Raw genomic sequence first — 20,304 nt, forward strand, 5'->3', positions numbered from 1 at the left:
TTCCTTGTTTTAGTGCCTAATTAACTCAGGATCTTTGACCAAATCATGCACTGTGAGTTAAAACATCAGTTATACAATGATAAGTGTTTCTCAAATGGATCCTTTCTCAGACATTTGCCTATTAAATAAAATAAACTTAAAGTGGATGTAGATAACAATACAAAACAAAGCATGTGTATATGCCTGATGTAATTGACACATTACGGTTTCTTCAAATACACATGCAAGGGCATGATTTAAAAGTGGTTGCTAAACAGAGCAAGATGCTGCCTCTAAAGATGTTTTACCCATCACAAACAGCAAAGAAGAAAACCCTCAGATAAACCAGCCAATTATATTGGTAGTGCTTGCAAAACGATACTGTATAAATAGGGGTTTAGAACATAAAAATAATCAATCCTGGCCGTGACTGTACTTTTGTTTTATGAATAAACCAATTGGGAATCTAAATATTTATTTTGCTGAGGCGTATGTTCAAGTTATATTCATAATGACAATTTATTTTACATGGTGACAAAGGGCCATGAAATGTTTTCCTGCCTCTTACAGTTTGTGGCATTTTTTGGATTTAGCTGGGCATTGTCCATTCTGTCTGCAGTTCTCTACTTTCTTCAGCCTACATTGAAGAAATAAATATTTTTTTAATCACTTTCAAATACTTTCCCCCAAACAAATCCTTTCTGGCAAGGTGTGTGTGTGTGTGTGTGTGTGTGTGCGCGCGCGTGCATGTACTATACAGGTAGTCCTTGACTTACAATAGTTCATTTAGTGATTGTTCAAAGTTACAACCAGTGACATGACCATTTTTCAGTTACAACTTTTATAGCATCCCCATGATCATGTGATCGAAATTCAGACGTTTAGCAACAGGTTCATATTTATGAACGTTGGTGTCTCCCAAGGTCATGTGACCTTCTGACAAACAAAGTCAATGGGGAAGCCAAATTCACTTAACAACCGGGTTACTATCTTATCAACTGCAGTGATTCACTCAACAATTATGGCAAGAATAGTTGTAAAGTGGGGCAAAACTCACTTAACAAATGTCTCAATTAACAACAGAAATGTTGGGCTCAATTGCGATCATAAGTTGAGGATTACCTGTATAAACTGCAGGTACTAGTCTAGGCAGTAACTAGGAATCAGGAGTGACCACACACACAAACACAGAGTTGACTAAGAGGCTTCTATGTTAATGGATATATTCCAGGAACTGTGACTTTCTTGAAAATTTTAAATTGTGCCCAAATTTAAAAAATAACAGTGATGTCTGAAAATAAGCTTCATGTTTCTTAAATTACCTTTTTTTAAGGTTCCCTGTGACTATGGCCCGTATGAAATCTTGCTTCCAAATGAAGTATTAATTATGTCAAATACCATGCCAGTCACTCTGCGTACTCTGCTGGATTGTGGGAACTTGTGACTTTCACCACTCCATTTCTAGATCCCAAGAAAAGAAAGGATATGTTAGAACATACATGCATGCATGCATACGTACATACTTAATAGAATGGAATGTGTAGTTGGTCTGTCTCCATTTGGGATAGCAGCTTCCTCTTTACTATGTGGAAACATTTGGTAACTAGCTGTTTCTCATTTAGTGTGGGTACAGATCTTCTGTCCATCTATAGCAGACATGTCAAACACAAGGCCCGGGGGCCGGATCCGGCCTGTGAAGTGGTTTCATGTGGCCCGTGAAGCCATCCTGGAAACAGTGAGGGAACGGCCCCCACTGCCTTCGCCCTGGCCCAGAGACCCTCCTTCTGCCAGAGACCCTCAGATCTGTCCCACTCCTGCCCAGGCCCCCATAGGCACCCTTGATGCGAACGATGTAGAGCTGGCCACGCCCACCCAGTAGGCCATATGCACTCTAGCCACGCCCACTCAGTAGGCCACACCCACCCAGGCCACACCCACCCGGCCCCCTGAGGGCAACCGCAATGCTGATGCGGCCCTCAATGAAATTGAGTTTGACACCCCTGATCTATAGGTACCTTATATGCTTCATATATGTCCTCTCGTTAGGTCTGCTATTGTAATAGCATTCCAACAGTTCCAGCTTAGCTTGACTTGTCTTGTCCACGTATGGTTTTCTCCAGTAGCCCACTTATCATCAGCAGCCTTGGTTCCTTGTTAATCTGGAGGATGTCCAAACTGGCATGACTCTTCTTCTAGTTCGTGTTACTCTCATATTTTAAGTTTAAGTTTAAGTTTATTGAATTTTTATACCGCCCTTCTCCCGAAGGACTCAGGGCGGTGAACAGGGCATATGAATAAAATACAAAAGTACAAAAGTTAAAAAAAGGATTAAATTATTGCCCAAGTTAAAACGATCAAATATACAAACATTAAAACCCTAACTCCCCATCAGGCCAGGCCAGCTTGTTCGAATAAATGGGTCTTTAACCCGCGCCGGAAGGAGCGAAGATCTGGTGCCATCCGGAGCTCAACCGGCAGTTGATTCCACAAAGCCGGGGCGCCCACAGAGAAGGCCCTCCCCCTGGGGGCCACCAGCCGGCATTCTCTGACCGGAGGCACCCTGAGGAGGCCCTCTCTGTGGGAATGCACAGGGCGGAGGGGAGTCGACGCCGGCAGCAGGTGGTCGAGGTAGGCAGGTGAAACATTAAGGGGTCTTTTCCCAGGAACCACTACTGGTAAAATAGGTACCAGCTGGGATTTGAACCGGCATCAAAGGTGATGCTCTAACCACTACTATACACTACCAAGGCATTTGTCTCTTAAACATTAAATCTTTACTGCACAAACATATTTCAACACATTTTATAAGCATCAGTAGAAAGTCAGTTTATAGGTTGAGAGTGTACACATATTCCCATCCAAGATTTTAAATCAAGTGCATTAGTCTTTACAGCAAGTAGAACAATTTTCTTACTATTGCTCATACTCAGTAAATTCAAAGATCTTCATGCTTTAATGAATTCCACATTTTTTGGTGTACAGTCTAGCATTACATTCACATCTTAGTACTTCTTTCTTTCCCCCAAACCTTATTTGCAACCTTATGAGTATTAAATTAACATATAAACCGAACAAATTGGACTAAATTAGTGTTTTTGTTTAGTTTTGTTTTTTGCTTATGAACTCTAAAAAAAGGATTTACCAGGGGTTTTCAGGGTGGGATCGTCGCACGTCAACTTCTCATGAAATTCTGGATCAAATCTGAATCTCCCTCCTAACATGTTTTTAAATGTCTTGCAGCTTGAAAAGTGGGAAGAAAAATTGATGTATACCTAAGAGGAACCAAATCCTTGCCAAGATGTTAATGGCATTTTTTTTATTATGCCGTTTTTTTTTTAAACAAGTCACTTCAATTACAGGATTATCTCTCTAACTGCCTACCATAGAGTAAGATCCATTTTAATATTTCTTCTTTTCTTTAGCTGTTTTAACCTGGAAGGATTTTAATCTGGCAGAGTGTACTGGAAAGTGTATCCTCTGGCATCAAAGACACTCTTCTATGAATAACTATTCTAAAATGTTTAAATTAATCAACATGGACAAACACTGGTGCCAAGAGGCACCAAGTTGCTATCCTCTGGACATAGGATTTGACATATACCAAACTTTCATTTGGGATACACCCTCATTCCTTACTAACTGATATATATTTGGGATCTTGGTATGATGCCAATAGGCTTGAAAGACTCCGATTACCAAAGTGGTGATCCATCAATGATGTCAAGACAATTCGTAGAGCAAAAAGTACTGGAAATATGGATAATAAATAAAGCATCTTTGGCCTTGAATTACTTTCCTTTTACGGCTGCCAAGCATGTTTTTTCCCTTATGCTGCAAGATTGAACCGGCATGAAAGCATAAATAAATGAGGGGTGTGAACATAACTACTGTATATGATTGCTTCAGGAATACGATTTTTTTTATTTTGGGAAGTTGCTTTCGCTAAAAACCACATTATTATTGATAATAATGAATAATAGAAGGAGCCGTGGTGGTGCAGTGGTTAGAATGCAGCATCGCAGGCTAACTCTGCTCACAGCCAGGAGTTCAATTCTGACCGATTTTAATGTTGTTTGTGTGGCTTAATCACATTTGTATTGTTTTTCTCTTTCCATCCACTGCAATGTGTGAAGTGTAAAATCTGGTTTGCTTGAAAAATTGTGTCTGGCCAAGGTTACCCACCAACCTCATTAATCAAAGTGCCATTCCCTCCCACTAAGCTGTATCTCTCTGTCCATTATAAGCTTCCCAATTCATGAAAAGAGGATTAATGCATTTTCTTAGACAGCGCTGAAGCTGATCAGAACCACTGTTTCATATGGGTACAGTGGTCATCACCAAGAAGGCATGACAACCTTTTCCAGCCTAACACCTTTCTGAAAATGTTGGGCTTCAGAGTGCCATAATGGCCAGCTAGCTGGCTATTTGCAAGATTCCCACTTGGTTTACAGGATACCAACTGTATTGAAGCAGTCTGCATATGACTCTGGAAGTTACCTTTGAAGTATTCGTCATTGAGCCTACAAATCTGGCTTGGGGAATTTTATCTTTCTGTTGTCCTTAGGCTGATTGACCCTAGGGAGAGGCAGTTCCAAAGAGTGCAGTAGTTTGCACCAGTGCTCCCAAGTGAAAGAAAAAGAACAAAATTTTATAGAAGGATTTCAAACCACAAACAGGCTAGAATCAATCTTTAGATAAGAAGCAGAGTTTTAACTTGTCTGTTCCTGTACACCAAGCACTGGGCTTTCAGATGCTAATATTTGCCTCCACATCATCCATATGGCAAATAACCAAAATATATTGTTAACAGTGGCTTGACTAGATTAGGAAATGAGGGATAGAGAACATGTGAAGAGTGAAGACTGCAAACTAATTCAGGCATATTCCTGACAGCAAATAGTTTGTAACACATTGTTAGCGCTCTGTCTGAAATTTTGCAAATTATAGAATTATTGTTATAATTGAAATAGTTGTCTAAGTATGATTTCACATTGGATCTTAAAAACGGAAGTATCCTTTTCTTGTGAAAAACTGCCTTCAAGCATAATTTCAGTCTATAGTTTTTACTTACTCAAATCAAATGCCTTTTTGGAGAGAAGAATTGAAAAACATCAATGCCTATTTTAAAAGAAGTCAGAAATAATAACACCTTTAAGGAATCATGGTGGGTGAACATCATTTGCGTATGAAATTTTCAGGTCTCAGAACTTCAGCAGTGTTACACAACTCCTTTCTCAAGGCCCTCTAGCCAGATGGGTGTTACGAAAAAGCAGTCTAACTGGTTTCAACACATCTTTTCAAGACCGATAGGCAGGAGTTCGTTGAAGTAGTTCTGGGAAACAAAAAGACAAAATAATCCTTCCTTCCATTTTCTGTTTATGAAGTTCGGATTCAAAAGAATGACACATCTCTGTTTAAGCTTTAGAACAATGATCTGCCCATTTTTAATGCGATCAGAAACTCTTTACTGCACAATCGTTCATATCCTGCTATCTGGACCACTGTCACATCTTTCTAGTGTCTGCCTTCAAACCTGTTGTGCAGGTGTGATCTCTATCTATATCTGGAAGCATCTCAGAGAGCCTGCCTTGGAATCTGAACCAGGCAGACAGTGTCAATCCTTTTAAGATACAAACAGGCTACCTGCTTACCTGCCTGCCTGGTAACTTGATTTTTTTTTGTTTGAGGCAAAGTAGCAGAAGAAAAACCATGATGGGAATATACTCAATTATGGGTTTCAAATACGACCTGCTTCCTTCAGTTTGCACAACTGCAAATAAGAACCCAAAAAATTGTCAGCATTACTTTTGAATAAATATGCACAAGAATAGGAGGAGAAAGCCACTACTTTCCAAAAAGAACGTTTCTGCCCATCTACAGTTTGATAAGCCAATTGGCTATTGGAAGAACGTTCTGTGGATAGATGAAACCAAAACAGAGTGTTTTGGTTTGAAGCCAACTTTTGGCAGCTCATAAGGTCTGGACCCTGGAAACTTATAGCAAATTATGACACAATCACTGAATGCTAAGAAGGGAGGGAATCACATAAAATGGATAAATACAGAAGTGAGCTTAAGAGGTTCTTTTTAACATTTTTAAAAGTCTCAAATCTTCCCAAAATGGAAATTCGGTATCCTCCAATGATGTTGCATTTTACTGCCATTCTCCTTTTGGCCCTTAAAAGGTAAAGGTAAAGGTTCCCTCGCACATGCGTGCTAGTCGTTTCCAACTCTAGGGGCTGGTGCTCATCTCCGTTTCAAAGCCGAAGAGCCAGCACTTGTCCGAGGACGTCTCCATGGTCATGTGGCCGGCATGACTAGACACCAAAGGCACACAGAACGCTGTTACCTTCCCACCGTAGTGGTCCCTATTTTTCTACTTGCATTTTTACATGCTTTCGAACTGCTAGGTTGGCAGAAGCTGGGACGAGTAACAGGCGCTCACTCTGTTACGTGGCACCAAAAATATCCCATTCGATTAAAAAAGTGTAGCCCCCTCAGCTGCAAAAAGATTTGATTCTCTCAAGCTTGGAGAAATCTAATTGAACTTGTCAAACAGATTAGCATTACCCATAATCTTAATTTAGCCTAGAGAATCCAGCTATTGTATTAGATTATATGACATTGCAGAAACATTGCAGTTCATTTACTTTGTCTTTAGCACTTTCCTAAAAACATAAAGGTTGGGTTCTAATGGAACAATGCAATAAAAAAAATGTTCTGCTATATTGGGCACCTGAAAACATTGTCCATAAATTTCAACAATAAATTATGCAGAAGACATTTAGTTTGATGTGTTGTACAAACTGAGACAATTGGAATCTATTTTAGTAAGCCATGGTTAAACAAACCATATGGGAAATGAAAACATGTTAATGATTATATGATCCTTTTACCTCTGTATTGGATGAATCTTATATATTACTAAATTCTCATGTCACTTTGATTGTAACCTTAACGGATGCACTCCTTTCACCCTCCACAATGCTCATGGCATCTCTCAAGCATCTTTCCTAGACTGCATCTCACCCCATACACCCTTCCTGACTTACATGGTACCCCTGCACACACCTGTGCGCTCAGCCCAACCTGTACAGCATTCCTCATGAAACCCCACCCATTCACATGAACTCTCCCCAACCCTGTAGCACCTTTCATGCACTCATGTGCATTATACCCAACTCACATCACACCCCCAGATACTCTTCACGACCCTCTTATGCACCCCCATGCACCTCTCCTGACCTCTTGTGCATCTTCCCTGACCTCCACAGCAAGGAGAAGGAATGAAGGAGGAGAGAGGAAAGGAGAGAAGGAAGAGGGAGGAAAGGAAGAGGGAGGGAAGAAATATTTACCTGCTGGCATCCTACAAAAAATTCAGTGGGGAAGCCAACAGGAAATCAAAGGTTGTTCCCGCTTCCACTGATATTTTTTTTTTGCCCACCCATGGTCATTCTGTTTCTCTGCTTAGGTAAGAGAATAATCTCTGAAATGGTGACCCAATGGCTCATATGTTGTCTAGTTGGATATAAAAACTAATAGAGTTGCAGGGCAATTTTAGGCAGTAAAGCCTCTTGTACTTTGGATTTTTAAAGTTAAACCACATTCCGATTTAGGGCAGCATCCGAAAATCCCCAAACCAAGGAATGTAAAACAACAAAACAGAATTGTCAGATCATGCATTATGTTTGGTTTATTTTCCTCATGAACACACAAAAGGTGGGGGTCAGCAACATCAAGAGAATAGGCAGGATCAGGCAATCAAAGACACACACCCCTTTGGCAGTGGCATCACACTCACATAAAAGGGCAAGGTTCAGTTATTTTGGTTTCAACACAGTTGATGTCTCCCTGCCTGCAGATGCCCATGCTAACCAACTGAAATTTATCTTTAACATAGTCATAGAGCAGCATAAGACAGAGAGAAGGAATATATTCAATAAAAGAAGGCATCAAGATATAAACGATATATAAAAGGCATATATAAGATAAAAGAGTGTAAACTACTATAAGAAGATGGTAGAGGAGAGGAAGGCCTGGAGGAACATTGCCCGTAGGGTCGCGATGGGTCGGACACACGACTTCGCAGCTAACAACAACAACAAAGTACTATAAAATACTCTCTGGTAACCTGAGCCCTGCTGAGACTATAAGGATGAATGCTAAGCACAAGCTAGAAGTCAAAGTTGCCTAGTTGGTAAAAAAAAATGTTCAAGGACCCAAGTGGAAACTTATCCAACTGGCCAATTCTGAAGCTTAAGTACAGGGCGCAAAAACCACTATTTTTTCCAAGGCAAACTATTTTCAGATTTGCCGATCAAGAACAGAAAAGTCCAGGGGGGAAAAAAATTAAAAACTGCAAGGACCATTCACATGCTCAGGCTTATGGCCTTCTGAACAGAAGGTTGCTGTTTCCATCCTGTTTAAGATTTCCTCCGCTCAGTTTAGAAAAAAAAAATCAACTAAGGTCATGGGTTGCATCAAAAAAAAAAAAAGGTCATCCCTCCCCCCCCCCCCGCAAGTCACAAGGAAACACATCCCTTAGTATCCCTTAGTAACCATCAGGGAGCCTTAGCTGGTGAGAAACATCAGCAGCATAAGGCCTGCTTTCCAACCGGGAAGGCAGTGCAGCTGCCTGTCTCTAAAACCAAGTGGGGAGGTGGATAGAGGCTAGTTGCATTCCTGACCCACTTTCTTCTTTTCTCCTTTTCCCTCCTCCTCTTTCAGGAAGGAGCCAGTCCACTCTGTAGGAGCGTCCTTTCTGAGTAGGAGATCAAAATGTGGCGCATGTACATAAGCCCTCTGCTTCTCAACTGTGGAGCTGCCTCTTAGCTGGAGTTCCTTCTCCAGCTACAATTCATTTCAGAACATGCTGCATAGCGAGGACAAATTACACAAGCAGGTCTGAACTGTCAGGCAGTAGTGTAGATCCTGTAGACCAGACATGTCAAACACAAGGCCCGGGGGCCGGATCCGGCCCGCAAAGTGGTTTCATGTGGACCGCGAAGCCATCCTGGAAACAGTGAGGGAACGGCACCCACTGCCTTGGCCCTGGCCCAGAGAGCCTCCTTCTGCCAGAGACCCTCAGATCTGTCCCACTCCTCCCCAGGCCCCCATAGGCACCCTTGATGCAAATGATGTAGAGCTGGCCATGCCCACCCAGTAGGCCATACACACTCTAGCCACGCCCACCCAGTAGGCCACGCCCACCCTGACCATACCCACCCGGCCCCCTGAGGGCAACCGCAATGCTGATGCGGCCCTCAATGAAATTGAGTTTGACACCCCTGCTGTAGACACTGTACAAATGCAAATCACCTTGCACCCCACCGAAGATGGGAGGGGATGGAAAACCTCCATGCAATACAGGTAGTCCTCGACTTACGATCACAACTGAGCCCAAAATTTCTGCTGCTAAACAAGATAGATGTTAAGAGCATTGGGCCCCGTTTTGCAACTTTTTTTTGTTGCCACAGTTAAAGAAATGATTGCAGTTGTTAAGTGAAGCGTGCCGTTAAGCAAATCTGGCTTCCCCCATTGAGTTTGTCAGATCACATGACCCTGGGACAGTACAACTGTCATAGATACGTGCCTGTTGCCAAGTGTCCAAATTTTGATCATGTGGCCATGGGGATGCTACAACAATCATGTGTGAAAAAGGTCGTCACTTTTTTTCATGTCACTGTAACATTGAAAGGGTCAGGAAATGAATGGTCGTAAGTCAAGGACTACCTGTATGTTTTTACACCAAGTCAAGTGGCATAAATGTTACATAAATGTCCACCACAATATACAGCGTGGACAGTGGTGGGATTCAGCCAGTTCGCACCACTTCAGCAGAACTGGTAGCTAATTTTTTGTTGCCCAGGCTCAGACCAGACCTCTGGAAGCGGCATCCACACAGAAAACCGCTTGTTTACATATTTGAATCCCACCACTGAGCGTGGATCCTTTAATTTGTATGTATTCCTGCATATTTCTCTTTCCAGCTCAAAAGTCCCAAGTATTTTTAAAATTTCTATACTTCTGGGCACACAGTTGTAAGACAGCTCATGCACACAGAAATGTTTGTAAAATAAGAGACGAGTTCTTTACCCTAACATATTGATCAAGCTACTGCATTTTTACTCTAGAGTAGCAGCAGGTAACCTGCACCTCTGGTGCCAGATATTGTTCACCAAGCTCAAACTCACAATTTCCTATCTTATTAGCTACAATTTTAATCAATTGCCTCAGTCAACTGAGATTCTGGGCAGCATACAGTAAAAGCATTATAAAAGGTAAAGGTAAAGGTTCCTCCGCACGTGCGTGCTAGTCGTGCTAGTCGTTTCCAACTCTAGGGGCCGGTGCTCATCTCCATTTCAAAGCCGAAGAGCCAGCGCTTGTCCGAGGATGCTTCCGTGGTCATGTGGCCGGCATGACTAGACACCAAAGGCACACGGAACGCTGTTACCTTCCCACCGTAGTGGTCCCTATTTTTCTACTTGCATTTTTACGTGCTTCTGAACTGCTAGGTTGACAGAAGCTGGGACGAGTAACAGGTACTCTGTTACGCGGCACTCGGGATTCAACCCGCCAAACTGCCGACCTTCTGATCGACAAGCTCAGCGTCCTAACCCACTGAGCCACCGCGTCCCTCAAAAGCATTATATGTAATAGTTATTATCATAATGACTGTTATATAATCAGTAATAGTCCATTATCAATCCAGGTTAAAGGCATACAGTATTCGGATAGGAAGCACTTCACAGCCTTGTGAAATACAAGGATGTCCGGTATTTCATGTAGTTCATGAACCTTTCCAAGGTAAGATATAGTGGTGATGGATCACCTTTGAGAAGGTCTGCTACCAAGCTGGTGTTGGGACACTCAGTTTAGTTCAGCAATAAAAACTGTAGTGTAACTCTCATAATAAACATTGAAATAAATAAATAACACCCCTCAATTCTTTTCCCCCAAAATCTGGGCCTGTCCAGTAGTAAGTACCCCACCCACTTTGTAGTCTTCAGGCCTTCAAAAATGTTAAATGCCATGTTAATAATGATGGAGAAAAGAGTAACTATGTAAGTTCCATACAGTAATTATCTGAATATTCCATTTTGGAGGAAACCTTTTCCTTGAAACGACATCCAAAGCACTGCAGTGGGATATATCAAGCAGCATTTTACCAGGATAAGGTTGGCCTAACGCAGGCATATCAAACTACTGGCCCGCGGGCTGGATACATCGCACCAAAACCGCGCCTACCCCATTGCCGGCAATGGGAAAAAAAGTCCCAATGTGTCATGCGACATTGCGGGTTTGACATGCCTGGCCTAACGGGTCTGAACATCTAGTGATGATCTAATTGGGGCATCCTTGACAGGTTCAGGTGATGTGAACCAGACGACAGGCCTTATTAGTGGTGGCTCCCTCCACCCTGAAATTCTCCCTCCCTCCATTAGCAAAGAAGTTAAAAATATCTTGCTTAAGTGAGTTTGGTTCCTTAGCTGTTTCTCAGTGCTGGTTATGTGGCTTTTTTTTTTTGTATTGTGTTTTATTTTGCTATTATCTATACCACGGCTTTTCAACCAGTGGTATGGGTACCACCTGTGGTACATTGGCACCTGGCAGGTGGTAGGCGACCATCCTAGAAAAGTGGTAACGGGAGGGGAATGAGCTGAACCGGTGGCAGCACCACACAAGCCTGAGCGAGAGATGGCTGGAGCTGCAGGGCTGTCAGGGCTGAGCGGAAGCACCAGGATCAGCGCCAGGCTACAGCTGGAGCTCAGCACTGATCCTGGCGCTTCTGCTGAGCCCAGAAGAAGCGCCGATCAACTGGAATGCTGCAGCATCTCCAGGGTCTTGTGATTTACATTCAGATGCTTGGCAACTGATTCATATTTATGATGGTCTCAGTGTCCTAGGGTCATGTGAAGTGACCAAAACCTGCTGCAACCACCCAGCAGACCGGGGAGGGGGGATAAAAACCAAACATCCCACCCCACCCCTGCTACCAATCCTCAACAGAAATGTTCACAACAATGAAAACCTCAGACAGGAGGAAGAGTGCCGCTGGGTGGGCAGGCAGGTGTCTTGCTTGGCTGTGGCTTGGGGGGCACTTTTTTCAGTGCCATTGTAACTTCAAACAGTCACTAAGCAAACTGTTGTAAGTCGAGGACTACCTGTACTTCATCACTTTTTTCCTTTTTTTTTGTCATCAAGTCTTTGACACCTTGCTAGGCGACTGGTGGTACTTGGATGTTGCCATATCCTAAAAGTGGTACAATGGGTGAAAAGGTTGAAAAGCCCTGATCTATACAGAGCCTGTTGCATTTGGGGCAAGATATTGAACATAAGTTCATATATTGGCTATAAAGAAATGGCTGCCTGAGCTGCCCCCATCTCTAAAATGCAGGTAGTCTTCGACTTAAAATCACAATTGAGCCCAAAATTTCTGTTGCAAAGTGGGAGAGTTAAATGAGTTTTGCCCCATTTTACGACCTTGCTTGCGACAGTTGTTAAGGGAACCACTGCAGTTAAGTTAGTAACATGGTTGTAAAGTTAATCTGGCTTCCTCACTGACTTTCCTTTTCAGGTCGCAAAAGGTAAATCACATGACCGAAGGACACTGCACCCATCACAAATATAACCTAGTTATCAAGCACCCAAAATTTGATTTTGATGATGATTAATAATAATAGTAGTACTAGTAGTTGGAAGGGACCTTGGAGGTCTTCTAGTCCAACCCCCTGCTCAGGCAGAAAACCCTATGCAGGGGTAGGCAACCTTGGCTCTTTTATGACTCATGGATTTCAACACCCGTCCAGGAGTCATAAAAGAGCCAAGGTTGCCTACCCCTGCCCTATGCCCTACCTATACCAATCAAATCCTATTTGATTGTGGCGATGCTGCAACGATCAGTCATAAGTCACTTTGTTCTGTGCTGCTGTAACAACCCACCTCAAAAAGGGCAGATCAGCAATTAGCAGTATCTGGTAAAACTATACATTTCCTTTTATTTTATTTTTTATAAAATACCCCTAGCAAGCTGAAATTAAAAGATCATCCTGCTTGAGGCTGGTGATTTCCCATAAGGCTTCTGCAAAAGCAAAAGCAAAACTTTGGCAACGACGTTACTTTATTTTGAAACCGAAAGATGCCTGGAAGTCTCGTCCTTTAGGCTATAAAAATCTGACCGCTCGTCAAACCAGTACGGATAGGATCTGATCATGCCCCGAGAAATGCGTTTAGCATATAGGCATATACAGGAACTCTTGAAACCATTATTTCATTTTATAACGCCCCAGCGCTTGAATTCGCTCTCAAATCCGGCAAACGCATTGCAAAAAAAAAAAAAGAAGAAGAAAACGATCGAGGCAGAATTGGCAAACAAATGGGGCTCATTTTATTATCTGGCGGAGTTCCTGAGCCACCAGCAGTTGTATGAGAGAATTTTAGCAGCTGAAGATTTCCCAACATGGAAATGCACTAATTAGGGTGGGGAGGCGAACAGCAGCCGTTTAATTTCTGCCTGTCATGCAGCTGTTTAGAACAGCGTTTCCCAACCTTAGGAACTTGAAGATGCGTGGACTTCAACTCCCAGAATTCCCCAGCCAGCTACGCTGGCTGGGGAATTCTGGGAGTTGAAGTCCACGCATCTTCAAGTTCCTAAGGTTGGAAAACGCTGGTTTAGAAGACCCAACATCCCCGGGAGGGGGATTGCCAGAGCTAGTGGTTGTGCGCTTTGCACAACCACGAGTGTTCTGCAATCCTGCAGCCGCTCGCAAAGTCAAGTTATAGCACTTCCCATTAGAAGCGACGGGGAGATTCCCTTCTCAAAATTGCGCTGGACGCATCCGCACGGCGAGGCCGAAACCCCTACAACTTGGAGAGAGATTTCTCTCAGGAGTTAGTACTCCCGCGCTTCTCCAAAAGCCAACTAGGTGGGAAACTCCCGCGCGTCTCCTTCGCGGGAAGAATACGGGCGAAGGGGGTCAAGCTGCAAAGCGCGGCAACCCATAAAAAAAAAAAACCACATCCTGGGGAGCAAGACCCCCCCGAAACGGGGACGAGTTCCGTCCCGTGGATAGGTAGGTCAGTCTCCTGAATACCGAATTCATGAACTTGGAGGCTAAAACATATCAAGAACGGTTGCCGGAATTGGGTTTGTCTAGCAAGAGCCTAATGCTGGGAAAGATTGAGGGCAATAGAAGAAAGGGACGACAGAGAATGAGGTGGCTGGATGGAGTCACTGAAGCTGTAGGCGTGAGCTTAGATGGACTCCAGAAGATGGTAGAGGACAGGAAGGCCTGGAGGAACATTGTCCATAGGGTCGCGACGGGTCGGACACGACTTCGCAACTAACAACAACAAGCAAGGACCAGGGGTGACGTGACAGCAGTCTTTCAATATCTCAGGGGGCTGCCACAAAGAAGAGGGAGTCGAGCTATTCTCCAGAGCGCCCGAAGGCAGGACAAGAAGCAACGGATGGAAACTAACCCAAGGAGAGAAAGCCACTGAAGAACGAAGGAGAAAAATTTCCTGACGGTTAGAACAATTCATCGGCGGGATGACTTTGCCTCCAGAACTTTCGTGAAGGCTCCAACCCGGGAAGTTTTTAAAGAAGAAACTGGGACGTCCCTTTGCCTGAAATAGCGGGAGTCGAAGACCTCCGCGGTCCCCTTCTAACGTCCGCTTTTAGGACACGCTACGAACGTTAAAAATAATTTAAAAATAAAAAAAGTTTGCAGTCCGGTCTGCCGTGCTTGGGGCCGCCGCTCCCGCCTCGAATGATCGCTTCGGGCGTGGGCGGCGTGTACGCCAGCCTTCCACCTCCTTTCCCTCCCCCGCCCCCCCCCCAAACAAGCCGTGTCTGCCTTCCTCGGCTTTTTCTGCCTTCGCGTTTCCCACCGCCGCCTCGTCGCGGGCAAACCATCCCGAGAGCGCCGTTTTGCAGGAGAAGAAGAGCCTTCGCGCGCTGCGACCCGCACGCGCGCGCGCAAAAAAAAAAAAATGGTTCTGCCGTCCGCAAGCTGGATTGTGACTGAGGCGCTCACCAGCTTCCCGCGGGAGCCGTTCTCCTCTTTTCCCGCCTTTGGGCTGGGCGGCGGCGGCGCTTGAACGGCCCGGCGCGAACGAGGCGCGCGACGAAGCTTTAAGCGGGGAGGCGGCGCGAGCCGGAGCTGCAGCTGCTGGGAATCCCGTTTCCTCATCGGCCTAGCTAGCGAGCGCGAGCGGCGGCGGGAGGGCCCTGCTTGAAACGCCAGCGCACCTCGCTATCCTTCGGCGAGGTAGGGAGACGGACGGCACCGCGCCGCGGCAGCAGAAATCATGAGGAGGGAGCCTCGGTTTTCTGCAGGACAACCTGTCCCTCCTTGAACAACTGCTCGCCGAGGCGGGGTAGATTAGTATCTGCGCTTTCGCCGGCAAAGCAATGGGATTTGGGGAAAGCGTCCCTTGATTATTATTATTATTATTATTTTTTCATTTTCTTTTTTGGTGTTAACGTTTTTTGCTTTGCCTGCCTTGGTGCTAAAAAGACCGGAAAGGTCCTGCTACACGGAATGGCAGTTCCGACGAGAAGGGTCGCCAGGATGTTTGTTGTTTTTTTTTCAAAAAAACAAAGAAAAACTTCCAACGATTGCCGAAAGTGTACCCGTGAGCTTTAGGAAGACGACTTATTAAGGATAATCCCGCTGTGCTGCGTAGCTTCAAAGGAAATACTAAGCCTTTTTTTAAAAAAAAAAAATCATCGCCGATGCCTTCCATATGTAAAATAGCTTTATTCCCTAGTCCAGGGGTCGGCAACCTCGGCTCTTTTATGACTCGTGGACTTCAACTCCCAGAATTCCTGAGCCAGCTGGCTCAGGAATTCTGGGAGTTGAAGTCCACGAGTCATAAAAGAGCCGAGGTTGCCGACCCCTGCCCTAGTTAGAAGCCAGGAATAAATGCTGAATTTCTTGTTAATATAAAGTATGTAAATTTCGTGTGTCGTGGGAGACGAGAGTTGTGCCTTATTGTTAACGCGGTTATTTCTGGTTCTTGCAGTGGTGCAGTTGGCACCGGGGCAGAGTCTAGTTAAGTTTACGGCAGATTGTTTGCAGTGACATCATGAACTGTCCGGGGCTGTCTTTTTCCATGAGTTAGGTGGCTAGACACAAGACGTCAAGGACTCCTTGACGGTTTTCAGGGTTGAGAATTTCAGCAAATGTGTTTGCACAATAAGCTACACCTGTTCAAATATCTGGGGGTTTTTTTTGCACAGAAATATTGGAGCCTTGTCCTATGGAGCTGGCAGCTCCAGTTGCATGTTACTGATTGTCAAGGTGGTTTCCACAATAGAAGACAGCAGAAGCTGGCCTTTGCTGTGAAACAGGCAGAGTTGCACAAAACCTAACTTTCTTTTTCTTTCTCGTTTTGTGCTGCCTTGTATTAGTCCCTCGGATTGGCATGTTTTGCAATTACACGGCATTCTTCTGGTAGAAAAAACCGCCATCATTTATGTTTTTGTGCTGAAACTTCCCTTCCCATGGAGGGTGCGTATCTTAATTTCATAGCATGCATAACCCTCCTTAATCCACCTCCTTTCAAAATATTGTATGCTATATCAGCAGCAGGCAACCTGATGCTTTCCAGATGTTTTGGACTTCCAATCCCTTCATGGCCTATAGCAAAGGTGGGGGGGGGGAGTAGTCTAAAAATATCTGGCATATGGTAGGTTACCTACAGCAATTTTCCTTGAACAAATCAATTTTTTCTCATTGCTTGCACCTTCCCTCTTCCCCCCTCCCCCATGGTTTAGTCAGTGACTGAATTGAGAGATTAACACTAATTCAGACATACACATATTAGCTTGCAGCACTAAATGCTGAAGGTAGGTTGATACTGAGAAAGTGCCATGCTGGTCCATGTCCTCCCTTTTTCCATTTGTCTTGGGAGTTCCTGGGAGTACAATACAGGTGGTCCTCATGACCACAGTTGAGCCCAAAATTTCTGTTGGTAAGTGAGGCAGTTGTTTAAATGAGCTTTGCTCCATCTTACAACCTTTTTGCCACAATTGGTAAGTGAATCACTGCAGTAGTTAAATTAATAACACAGTTTTTAAGTGTATCTGGCTTCCCCATTGACTTTGCTTGTCAGAAGGTCACAAGGGGACCACGTGACCCTGGGACACTGCAAGCATCATAAACACGAGTCTGTTGTCAGGCGTCTCAAATTTTGATCATGAAGATGCTACAAAGGTCGTGCAAAGTGTGAAAAATGGTCATAAAGTCATTTTTTCAGTGCCATTGTAACTTTGAACACTTACTAAACAAACTCTTGTAAATTGAGGACTATCTATGAGTCACCACCCTACAGCTAACTCAGTTTGTATATTACAATACAGGCAGTCCTTAACTTACAACCATTTGTTTAGTGGCTGTTCAAGGTTACAACAGCAGTGAAAAAAATGACTTTTTCATGTGCCAGTTGCAGCATCCTCAGTGGTCAGGTGATCAAAATTCGGACACTTGGCAACTGGTTCATATATATGATGATTGCGGTGTCCTCAGGTCATGTGATCCTTCTTGCAACCTTCTGACAGGGAAATTCAGTGGAGAAGCCAGATTCACTTAACAACTGTGTTACTAAACAAGTGCAGTGATTCACATTAACAACTGTCTTGCTTAACAGTGGACATTTTGGGCTCAGTTGTGGTCATAAGCAGAGGACTGACTATATAATGTGAATGTTAGGTTCTGTTCTTCAAATCAGGCAAATTTGAGAACGTTCATAGGTGATAGGTGGTAGAAATACTATGCCATCATACAGTATGACCTAGAATTGAGCCAAAGCCATAATTTCCATCCCCAGGTTCTGATTTAATTCTAAAGTTTCCCTAGATAGAAGGTATTTTGTGGCCAGGTCATCCCATCAATTCCATATTGTCCTTATAGTTAGTGATATAAGCAGCTATTTTGCTGGAGACTGTATAAAATAGGTGGCACTTGCTTTCTCTTCCAGAAAGAAGAAAGTCTCTGAGAAAAAGTTTATATAGGCTAAGCAATTTATAATAACAACAACAGAGTTGGAAGGGACCTTAGAGGTCTTCTAGTCGAACCCCCTGCTCAGGCAGGAAACTCTACCATTTCAGACAAATGGCTGTCTGAAATGTCTCTTCTTTAAAACTTCCAGTGTTGAAGCATTCACAGCTTCTGGATGCAGCTTGTTCCACTGATTAATCGTTCTAACTGTCAAGAAATTTCTCCTTAGTTCTAGGTTGCTTCTCTCCTTGATTAGTTTCCATCCGTTGCTTCTTGTCCTGCCTTCAGGCGCTTTGGAGAATAGCTTGATTCCCTCTTTGTGGCAACTCCTGAGATATTGGAACACTGCTATCATGTCACCCCTGGTCCTTCTTTTCATTAAACTGGACATACCCAATTCCAGCAACTGTTCTTTATATGTTTTAGCCTCCAGTCCCCTAATTTATTGGGCTTTGATTATATAATAAGAAAATCTATTTATGTACTGTATGTAAAAAGCTGGATTTATATATTGTGTCATGCTTTAGATTATTTTAACTGTGTTTTGTTGATGAAGCTACTGTGCACGGTTCATAAACAGTTGCTAGGTTGATGCAATGTACCGTTCAATAAATGCTGTTAGAAACTTATGACATCAGAGTGACATTGCACATGTGTCATTGCATAAATCAGGATGTAACTGACACAGGTTACATAATTGTGACATCTGTACTGGAGTCACTATATATGTGATGTAACCTCTAACTCATTCATGGTTAAAGTGTTAAAGCCAAATCAGGCTGGTTGAACATGATGCATGAACTGATCACTCAGTTGGATAAAGGCAAAAAGTAAAGGTTCCCCCGCACATGCGTGCTAGTCGTTTCTGACTCTAGGGGCCGGTGCTCATCTCCGTTTCAAAGCCGAAGAGCCAGCATTTGTCCGAGGACGTCTCCGTGGCATGACTAGACGCCAAAGGCGCACGGAACACTGTTAACTTCCCACCGTAGTGGTCCCTATTTTTCTACTTGCATTTTTACGTGCTTTTGAACTGCTAGATTGGCAGAACCTGGGATGAGTAACAGGTGCTCACTCTGCTACGCGGCACTCGGGATTTGACCCGCCAAACTGCTGATCTTCTGATTGACAAGCTCAGTGTCCCAACCCACTGAGCCACCGCGTCCCTAAGTCTTTAATAGTTGTATATAAAACCATTCATAAACCTTATGGAAGTTTCCTGTCATTGTGTCATTTGTGCTTTGGATGTGGCTAAGTGGCCATCCTAGGAAAACTGAAAATGTTGGTACGTGTAATATTTCTTGACTCTTCACAGGTGAATCAAGCCGAAATTTACTTTGCTGCAAATATTTTACACGCAATAGGCTTTTCTTCTTATATATGATAACTTTAAAGAGAAAAGCTGAAAAATAGATTTTTGTGTTTCCACATTGCATATAAACGAACATCATGGATCTGAAGTGTAGTGGTTCATCCTGCAGTGGTATTTCACAACATTATATCTGTTAAGCCAGGAGGTACTGACATTATAAGGGACGCGGTGGCTCAGTGGGTTAGGACACTGAGCTTGTCGGATGGTCGGCAGTTTGGCAGGTCGAATCCCGAGTGCCACGTAACAGAGTGAGCGCCTGTTACTTGTCCCAGCTTCTGCCAACCTAGCAGTTCGAAAGCACGTAAAAATGCAAGTAGAAAAATAGGGACCACTCCGGTGGGAAGGTAACAGCGTTCCGTGCGCCTTTGGCGTCTAGTCATGCCAGCCACATGACCACGGAGACGTCCTCGGACAAACACTGGCTCTTCGGCTTTGAAACGGAGATGAGCATCGGCCCCTAGAGTCAGAAACGACTAGCACGCATGTGCGGGGGAACCTTTACCTTTACCTTTACTGACATTATGTTTTTACTTCTGTTGCTTTGCTTAACATATGCAAAACTGTGTTTACAAACTGGTATGGTGTAGCAAAAAATAATTTTCATCACTTTTTGTGACACTTGGAAACCTGCTAGGAACCCCTACAAAGAAAAGTTGATCTTCACACCCATCATATGGCTGTACTGAATCACAACTAAGAGTTCACTGGTTTTCCCTCTGACAGCAAAGAGAAAACCTGTGGCAATTGTTTCCAAATCTTGAGCAAACTAAAGAACCCTAGATACCCCATGTTAGCAAATAACATTATTTTTAAGCTGGTCTCATGACTTGTGACATCCAGTTACAGATCAACTAGGCTCCTGCCACCCTCAACTGATAAAAAGTAATCTCTCGGACATACAGATAAACTGCAACTGAGATTTAAAAGAAGAAAAGCTCACCATGCACAATTC

General features: G+C 43.7%; 2 long non-coding RNA genes across 4 annotated transcripts in view; one reads left to right on the forward strand and one right to left on the reverse strand.

The window, feature by feature from the left end:
* LOC310638695 overlaps window positions 1–5,040 on the forward strand; it is a 31,707-nt gene extending 26,667 nt beyond the window's left edge. Inside the window, exon 4 of the long non-coding RNA XR_014492158.1 lies at window positions 3,402–5,040. This is a non-coding gene — a long non-coding RNA (uncharacterized lncRNA). The remainder of the gene's footprint in view (window positions 1–3,401) is intronic.
* On the reverse strand, window positions 166–15,151 carry LOC310638696. Of its 3 annotated transcripts, XR_014492160.1 has the most exons (4): window positions 15,017–15,151; window positions 5,051–5,311; window positions 1,302–1,440; window positions 166–616 (listed from the first exon to the last, which is right to left on the reverse strand). It is a non-coding gene; the product is annotated as an uncharacterized lncRNA (long non-coding RNA). The 3 variants fall into 3 exon arrangements; XR_014492159.1 differs by having other exon boundaries at window positions 166–1,440; window positions 5,129–5,311; XR_014492161.1 differs by having other exon boundaries at window positions 166–1,440.
* Between the last annotated feature and the right edge of the window lie 5,153 nt (window positions 15,152–20,304).

This window comes from Vipera ursinii (genome assembly GCF_947247035.1).
Source record: "Vipera ursinii genome assembly, chromosome: 3".
Classification (NCBI taxonomy): Eukaryota; Metazoa; Chordata; class Lepidosauria; order Squamata; family Viperidae; genus Vipera; species Vipera ursinii.